The sequence below is a fragment of the Lycium ferocissimum genome, chromosome 9 (assembly GCF_029784015.1).
Source record: "Lycium ferocissimum isolate CSIRO_LF1 chromosome 9, AGI_CSIRO_Lferr_CH_V1, whole genome shotgun sequence".
In the NCBI taxonomy this organism is placed as follows: Eukaryota; Viridiplantae; Streptophyta; class Magnoliopsida; order Solanales; family Solanaceae; genus Lycium; species Lycium ferocissimum.
Window position 1 is genome coordinate 32707211 of NC_081350.1, and position 10091 is coordinate 32717301.

The following is a 10091-nucleotide window of genomic DNA, read 5'->3' on the forward strand; positions in this document are numbered from 1 at the left end:
TCTTGTTTGTTCTCTTTATATACGTTATCTAGTCTTAGTCGGCCTATGATACCTACCGCATTTTCGTTGTTTTGTGCGATCTACGCCTACCGTCGTATTCTTTTATGAATGCGAGTACTGACCGAGACGATTTCTACTCTTCGTGGCTAATATTCGAGGATTTCTGATTCGAGTCCTTCAGGATGAGCATGAGGACGATCGATGTCGATGACTCTTTTTATCCTTATGTCTTGTTTCATTCTGGGACATGATCTTTTAGGCTACTATGTATTATTTATGATTCGTACTTATAGTATTTAGTTAGATGCTCTTGTATGACCGACCGTATGTCGGGGTTGGATTCTCATTATTTCTATATTTCTTTATATTATTATCGTGAGACTTACGTTATTTTATCTTCTTCCGCTTTATTTATATATTTTTGATTGTTGGAATAAGGGTTCGCCTACCGAGGTGGGAAAGGTAGGTGCCCGCACGACTTAGTGAAAATAGGTCGTGACAAAAACACTCAAAAAAACTGAATACAAAATAATAAAATGAATACAATCTAAAAAATTAACCAAAAAACTCAAAAATAATGAATATAAATGCTCTGATGATCTCGGCAGATCTGAGAAAAAGGGAGAGAGAGTAGCTAGTATTTACCAACCTCAAAATTTTGATAAAAAGATAACATCAGCTAAGAAAGATTCAAACTTTTTTGTATTTTTCAACAAAAAAAAAAAGAAAAATTAAAAAAGATATTTTTTTCCAGCTTACAGCAGCCGGCTAAGCATTTTTTTTTTTTGGTCTGCATCACAAAAAAACATAAAAGCCTTTATATCTAAATACACAATAGGGGGTCAAAAATGTGTATATATGAAAATTTAGTAAAAAATAAAATAAAATAAAATAAAATAAAGAGATCTGGATGAATGAGTTTCCATTTATGGGGTTCTTGAAAATTTCAAAAAAAAAAAAAAAGTGAGATTTATGTAATTTTTACCTTATCTACTCTGCTATGTAGTTACTACTAACCAAAGTAGAGAAAGTAGTATGTGCTTTGATAGTAGTGCGTTGCAGATGTTGATAATGGAAGCTTTTTAATGTTGATTTTCTTGCTAAGGATAGTGTGGAAGAAAGAAAAAAGTATACTTCGTGGGGTAGAGAGAGAGAAAATGAAGGAAAATGGGAGCAAATTGTGAGAAAATAGAAAGAAAATAGTTTTATTCTAAATACAATATAATTTTACTATACTAGTTACCTTGTGTAATTGACATACAAGATTTAGTTATGAGATGCAATTTTGGCAAAGTATAGCTACTAAATGTAAATAAGGCTTAATGTTCTCTACACTATGTAGATTTCCCTTTATTTTTTACCAAATCTAACCACTGAATATATCTGAAAACATTTGATCGAATCAGATCTTGTACAAAGTCTAAAAACCATTCAGACCATTGCTCTTTTTAAAAAAAAAAAAAGTTAAATCTAATTATTATAAACTTCTTTTCTTCTTCGATAATCACCCTACAGAACCACCACATCTACTACTGATAACCTGCATCTTCATTTCACGTCCACCTCTTCATCAAATCAGTGAAAGCAATGATTTATATTAACTTCCATTAGTTACTATTTCCTCTTCCTAATCATCACGCTACAACTGGCCAGAAAAATATATAAGTGAAATCCATTGACGAGAAAATCAAGCCGATGAGTATGTCTCAATGATAGATTGATTATAATTACTGATCATCCCATGGAAACAATCATGAACAAGATCTAGAAAACCTTGAACTTCTCCGGAAAAACATTGATAATCGTTCCACCAGATTGATACCAACCACCACCACCTTGACGGTGGTGATTTCTTGTTCAGTTACAACGGCAAAACTTGTGGGTTCCCTGATAGTGCAGTAGGCAGGGGGTGGATTTTGGGGATTTGAAAAAACAAATGGGTTAACAAATCTATTTTTTTTCTTTGAAAAATTTGAGTTTTGGAGCTCAAGATAGATTTTAATGGAGGTCAGAAAGTTTAGTTATGCAAAATTTTTTACAATGGTAGAGGAGCAAGTATAACATGGTGTGTGATGGAGTTTTTAATTGATATTTTAATGCGAGGTCTGCCACTTTTTGATCCCCCTCTCTCCCTTTTTCTTTTGTCTTCTCTCTCTTCTTTCCTCTTTCTTTGTCTTTGGTGGATGTACAAGGCTACGGCAATGAGATCTATATGTCGGTGTCCGACACTAGTTATGAGTTGATATTTTCCCTCTTTTGATTATGTTTATTAATATTAAAATAAAATAAAATAATGTTCATTCAGATGTTAAAAAATAAATAATCTCAATTATTTAATATTGACATATGGATAATATCTTAATAATTCAGGTGTGTATTTAGATTCAGACGTCTTAATCTTAATGAAAATAAATGCCCCCTTAGACTTTCTGCAAATTAGTATTAGGAAGAGGTTTTGAAAGTTACGATATTGTCCAACAGATAATTATTTTTAAGTATATTTTCTTTGAAAGGATATAAAAGTCAATCAATATTTTATGACTATTTTGTTCAACTAACATTTATATTCATGCTTTTAAGAGTTATGGTCATTTTACTGAGGAGAGGCAGTGCAGTCCATACGGAATACAGCCCGTATTTCAAAATACGGCCCGTAATTCAAAATACAGCCCGCATTTCAAAATACGGCCAGTATTTCACATCTGTGCAAAGAGTTATGGTCATTTTACTGAAGAGACGCAGTGCAGTCCATACGGAATACGAGCCGTATGTATTTCAAAATATGGCCAGTATTTCAAAATACGGGCAGTATTTAACTGAGTGTAAAATTTAATTTTCCAGAACAGTATATATTCGTCCATATCAGTTCAAATCATTATTTTTCATTCCTTCAAGCCCTAGAACGACCTCCTACCCTCTTCCATCATCAAGAACACCAAGGTAAGCCTACTCTAATTATTCCAACTCAATTCTAACATGTACTCTAATAATATAAATAAGAAATCATTGTTCCTAATCTAGGGTTTTGAATAAAACCCATCTCAAGGTTTAAGAATCAAGATTTAGGAAATCTTCTCCAAAATTCAAGTTTTGGAGCTGTCACGACCCAAATAGTGAATCATGCGGGCACCCACACTAACCCTCCCTGGTGGGCGAACCCTTCAGGTAACTACCTTAATTTGATACAACATGCGGAATAAATACTTTTATTATAAGAAATTCTCAAAATCTGGTCTAGACTCATACAAGAGCTTCTAAGAAGTTTACAATTTGAAGTAGATACTAGACTCAGGCGGATACGACTTTGTTTAAGGATAGAGAACAACGTTTTAAATCTAAGGAGAGACTGCGGGTTGCAATATCTCAAATAGCTCACCCAAACGCTTTGACGAATGCCTCGAGACGGTCGTGAGACTCCGATCATCACTTGAAAATAACTCTACACTCCGAAGGAGTGTAGCAAAATAATGAGCACAACACAAGGCTCGTAGGTATCATAGGTCGACAATGGTTAGTTCACGCATATAAACAAGAAGCAACTAACAAGTAGCGGATAAATAATCAAACACGATCCACACATCTAGCACATATGAAAGTCTTGCGGTAACGATAGTCACAAGGGATTTCAATATCTCAGGTTATAAGCCTAGGAGAAATCTATAAACCTCGAGGTCCATCAAGCCTTTAAATAAATACAAAACAAGAACTCAATAATTCACAAATCAAGAATCAATCAGAGAATGTGCCATGCATTGACATGAATGGCAATTCAAATGGAGTGCTATGCAATGCAATGTCGTGCTATGTAAATGTTATGCAATGCAGTAGTCACCTCTCATGACTGCACTCGTAACACACATGCTATGGCAATGCCTCATAGTCATGACCCAATGGGGGACCCGCGAAGTCCATGTACCACCGTAACACCCCGTAAACTTGAACTAGGTGTGAATATGTAAAAATCTAGTATTAAGATGATATTTTATCTATATGAATCCATTCTTGGGGAATTCGGGTGGAGGATGGTCGTTTTGAGGTCAAACCAATTAGTGAAGTTCTTAAGGCCTCTTAAATTCGCCTAAGTTTTGGTAGGTCTGTCTTCTGGGCGATTTTCATGAAAATATGTTGTGAATTTGGAAACACTTCCTCAATGAAAGTTTTAGATCTTTGAAATAGCTTTCCAACGGTAGGTCTCCCAGCCCAAACGAAGTTACATACAAGAAGTTATGTCCATTTTACCGAACCGCTATGCGTAGGCAGGCACACGCCGCCTTTTCGGGCGCGTGGGGCGCGTGCGATGGACATGCGTCGCGCGCCTATCGCACAAAAACCCCTTCTCTGAATATTGACCTGCAGATGGTCGTGCGATAGCCATGCATCACGCGACCATCGCATAACGAGGCCGGTTTCGGGTCAAAAAGTCGGGTTTACGCGTTTTAAGTTATATTTAAGCTTGGGGTTTATTTCCCCAACAACCCTAGTCACGAAAAATCACCCTAAAGTCAATAAGAACACGTCCCAAGCCTCAAGAACCACACAAGGTAAGTGATATCATGATTCTAGGTTGAATTCAAGTTCCTAATCCCTTTCTAACATCAAACCCATGATTCTTAACATGATTTTGTGATCAAAACCTAGGGTTGCAACATAATTCTTTCCAAAGTAATTCAAGCTAGGGTTTGGGTGTTCTTCATTAGAAAAGTGATTTGTTAAACCTGTTTAACAAATTAAGGTATCTCTTTTGAACATACTCTTTTCTATCGGTTTTTACGAACTTTTTGGTTGTGGTTTTTGTATGTCTTATCTAAAAATCATATTTTGGCTATAAGGATATTTGTATGTCTCCCTTTTAAAAATCTTATTGTGATTTGTATGTCTCTTTAAAAATAAAATCCTTTTTGAATATAAAGGTAATTTATATGTCTCTTTTTGCAAACTCTTGAAAGATTGATTCTTTATAAAAGCATGTTTGAATGATATCTTGAATTGGTTTTACACTCTCGAAATTTATTACATGTTTTGATTAATGGTTAATGTGCGTGAGGGGACAAGCCCACATTAAATCTAGCTTGTCACGCCCAAACCCGCTACGTGGCCAGGCGTCCGACGTCGCCAGAGCAAATCGGAAGAACCTAAGCAACACCATAATAATACTTGAACCGCCGGGTTCAACATTCGCCTCAACAGTTTATAAAATAAAGGTAAACGAATCACGCATATAAAAATTAAATCGACGGAAGTCTTTAGTTATCTAGGCTTGTCAAACATAACAACGTGCCCGAGAGTTAATCAATAACTCAATAACTGCCCGCGAAATGAATACTAGGGAGCTTAAAAGATCAAGGATTAATAGTCGACTCATCGGGACGCGGCCGGACAACTAATGTAACAAATAAGTAAATCAACGGGGTGTCCCACGAACGAATGTGTGGGCTCACCAAATTATCCGCAACTGAGCGAGTCCGCTACTAAGCACAGAGTATCACGAACCTGCTCTTCTCAGATTACCTAACATACCATCAAAAACAACAATGGTATGCACGAGTACTTCGTACTCGGTGAGTGCCTACGGGGACAATGAATAATACGAAAATAAAATAAAATAATACATGAAGAAATCGGTGCTTGAAAATCATATGAAATCAACGTAAGGGCGGTTATTCGGTTTATGTATCTCGATAATAAGTATCAAAACCCATTTATAAAGCCTCTTGTTAAGTTACAACTTCAATATGCCCTTTTTAATCAATTAAGATAGTCGGCAACAATCCCATAAGAGAATAAGAATGTCACGCACGCCAATACGGCCCAAGAATCAAGCATATCGACGCGTAGCGCACCACCGAACATATAATTCTCGGTGGCTATCCTTCCTCCCGAATAGCTAGGCATACATCACACCGGACTATGTAGTACGCGGTGGCTATCCTTCCTCCCGAATAGCTAGGCATACATCACACCCCAGGTAGCGAACCCAGCGGTGGCCACTCTTCCTCCCGAATGGCTGGCAATGACACACTGGGATCCATAGTGGCTACCCTTCCTCCGAGTAGCTAGGCCAAACACAACAACAAAATTCATAGCATAGAAGCCGATTCACAATTTGTCTCAAAATAGTCACACCATCAAATAGCATTAAAGTTCATTATGCCATTACGAAAATCCATAGTATCATAGATAATTACTTTATCATAGTTCCTTTGTAAAATCATCAATACCAAAAATTAACCATCATCACTGATCATCTCTTATAGAAGAAAATGATTCATAATATCACATACATATATAGGGTTTGTTACAAGCTAGATTTAATGTGGGCTTGTCCTCACGCACATTAACCATTAATCAAAACATGTAATAAATTTAGAGTGTAAAACCAATTGACATATCATTCAACATGCTTTTATAAAGAATCAATCTTTCAAGAGAGTTTGCAAAGAGACATATAAATTACCTTTATATTCAAAAAGGATTTTATTTTTAAAGAGACATACAAATCACAATAAGATTTTTAAAAGGGAGACATACAAATCATCCTTATAGCCAAAATATGATTTTTAGATAAGACATACAAACCACAACCAAAAAGTTCGTAAAACCGATAGAAAGAGTATGTTCAAAAGAGACATACCTTAATTTGTTAAACGAGTAGTTTAACAAATCACTTTTCTAATGAAGAACACCCAAACCCTAGCTTGAATTACTTTGGAAAGAATTATGTTGCAACCTCTAGGTTTTGATCACAAAATCATGTTAAGAATCATGGGTTTGATGTTAGAAAGGGATTAGGAACTTGAATTCAACCTAGAATCATGATATCACTTACCTTGTGTGGTTCTTGAGGCTTGGGACTTGTTCTTATTGACTTTAGGGTGATTTTTCGTGACTAGGGTTGTTGGGGAAATAAACCCCAAGCTTAAATATAACTTAAAACGCGTAACCCGACTTTTTGACCCGAACCGGCCTCGTTATGCGATGGTCGCGCGACGCATGGCTATCGCACGACCATACGCAGTCTCAATATTCAGAGAAGGGGTTTTTGTGCGATAGGCGCGCGACGCATGTCCATCGCACGCGCCCCCACGCGCCTGAAAAGGCGGCGTGTGTCGGTTCTGCACAGCGTTCGGTAAAATGGACATAACTTCTTGTTTAAATCTAGCTTGTAACAAACCCTATATATGTATGTGATATTATGAATCATTTTCTTCTATAAGAGATGATCAGTGATGATGGTTAATTTTTGGTATTGATGATTTTACAAAGGAACTATGATAAAGTAATTATCTATGATACTATGGATTTTCGTAATGGCATAATGAACTTTAATGCTATTTGATGGTGTGACTATTTTGAGACAAATTGTGAATCGGCTTCTATGCTATGAATTTTGTTGTTGTGTTTGGCCTAGCTACTCGGGAGGAAGGTAGCCACTATGGATCCCTAGTGTGTCATTGCCTAGCCATTCGGGAGGAAAGAGTGGCCACCGGCGGGTTCGCTACTGGGTGTGATGTATGCCTAGCTATTCGGGAGGAAGGATAGCCACGCGTACTACATAGTCCGGTGTGATGTATGCCTAGGCTATTCGGGAGGAAGGATAGCCACCGAGAATTATATGTTCCGGTGCAGTGGTGCGCTATGCGCGATATGCTTGATTCTTGGGCCGTATTGGCGTGTGTGACATTCTTATTCTCTTATGGGATTGTTGCGACTATCTTAATTGATTAAAGGGCATATTGAAGTTGTAACTTAACAAGAGGCTTTATAAATGGGTTTTGATACTTATTATTGAGATACATAACCGAATAATCGCTCCTTACGTTGATTTCATATGATTTTCAAGATTGATTTCTTCATGTATTATTTTACTTTATTTTCGTATTATTCATTGTCCCGAGGCACTCACCGAGTACGAAGTACTCGTGCATACCATTGTTGTTTTTGACAGTATGTTAGGTAACGGAGAAGAGCAGGTTCGTGATACTCAGTGCTTAGGGAAGGACTTAACATTGCGGATAATTTGGTGAGCCCACACATTCGTTCGTGGGACACCGTTGATTTACTTATTTGTTACATTAGTTGTCGGCCGCGTCCCGATGAGTCGACTATTAATCCTTGATCTTAGAAGCTCCCTAGTATTCATTTGTGGGTAGTTATTGAGTTATTGATTAACTCTGGGCACGTTGTTATGTCTTGACAAGCCTAGATAACTAAAGACTTCCGTCGATTTAATTCTTATATGCGTGATTCGTTTACCTTTATTTTATAAAGCGGTTGAGGCGAATGTTGAACCTGGCGGTTCAAGTATTATTATGGTGTTGCTTAGGTTCTTCGATGTTGTTCATGACGTCGGATGCCGGTCACGTCTAGGTGGGTTTTGGGCGTGACAACCACTGTGCCTCCGTTGAGTATAAAACCTCGGAGGCTATCAATCATAATCGATCTCCCGGCAGAAGACCTCGGAGTCTCTCCGTCACTCTCAATCTCCGGCAAAACCTCGGAGTCTCTCCGTTACTCTCAATCTCCGCAAAGACCCTGTGAGTCTCTCAATCACTCTCCTCACCATTAGGACAACATAAAAGTAATATGAAAGCATGTCATGCATGATATCTTCCCCAACTATATCACCAATATGCAATAAACAAGTACAAGTCATATTATTGTCCATGGCTCAATAATCAATATTACCCTTCCCTTTCATAAAGTGAGTAAGCTAGTATATGATAAAGATACACTCAGTGATAATTACATCATATAGCACATATATAATATGGGATGATGCCTCGATGAAATCAACCTCAATAATCACCGCAAGCATAGGTTCCATAGATTCATACTAGGAAGTGTAATTCAATAGTCAATTTCTCAGTAATAACCTTCCTCTTCCATATGACCAATGAGATAACAAGAGAGAGGAAATTATATCAAGTACATGAAATCACAATACAGTGACAGCTCACATAACAGTATCGCAATAATGGCGACGAACCCTTATAACAGTATCACAATAATAGCGACAAGCCAACGTAACGGTACCGATAGTATCAATCTAGATGGAATTTACCTCCCACACCATGCCTCGAAAACCTATCACGCTTTCCCCACAATCACTACTATTTACATACGCTTTTGCTAACCGAGTCTAGACATAGAGTAAACCGTAACCTACCTTAATGCCGAACGGGTGTCACGAACTTTTCACGCTAAAAAGTTTTTTCCTTCGAAGTGCTTCCGAACGGACAAGGTCTATCAGCACATATAATCTACGTTAGAATACGAATCTAATATCGCCCATATTGCTATACCTATATTCGAAATCCAAAAACGCACTCCAAAAAGTGGCCTTGGGCCCACAAAGGCATATTTGAAATTTTATTGAAAAATAATTTCACCCATTATCTAGGGATCATATAATTCGGGCGGCATCTCCTCTAAATAATTCACCCCATGCGAACTCCAAATTAGTTCCAAATCACAACAACAACATCAACAACCTTATGTACATCTAATACTACAATACCACCTATAACACCGCAATCAATAGTCTCGGGTTATATCGTCTAATACTACAATACCAATTGCCTTATTTTTATTTTCATCGCCACCACGTGTTTGTGTATATTTCTATTTATAACTCGTGTGTTATATAACTCAACTATAATATTAACATAATTTTATCCTCCACTACTATTATGCTGCATTATTATGTGTTCACCGTGTTAAGCTCATTTACTACAATTTCCAACCATCACCCATTTCTATAGTTAGTATATTCACTTTACTTCTGTCACGACCCAATTCGCGAGTCGTGGTGGCACCTACACTATCCCTCCGAGTAGGCGAACCACATTACTAATAACAAGTTAAATAAGCTAAAAATTAAATAAGAATAAGTTATCAAGTCTTAAATACTTATCATAACTAGAATTGCCACGACAACCCCAAAATCGGTCAAGTTGGTATCGGACGCTAACACGGTATGGAACTAAAAGTCTGAAAATACCGAAGGCTACGTACGTACATTCGAATACGAAAACGAATTAAATAAGAGGAAGTCCTTTAGGGACGGATCAATAGCTCCCCCAATTTTGCGA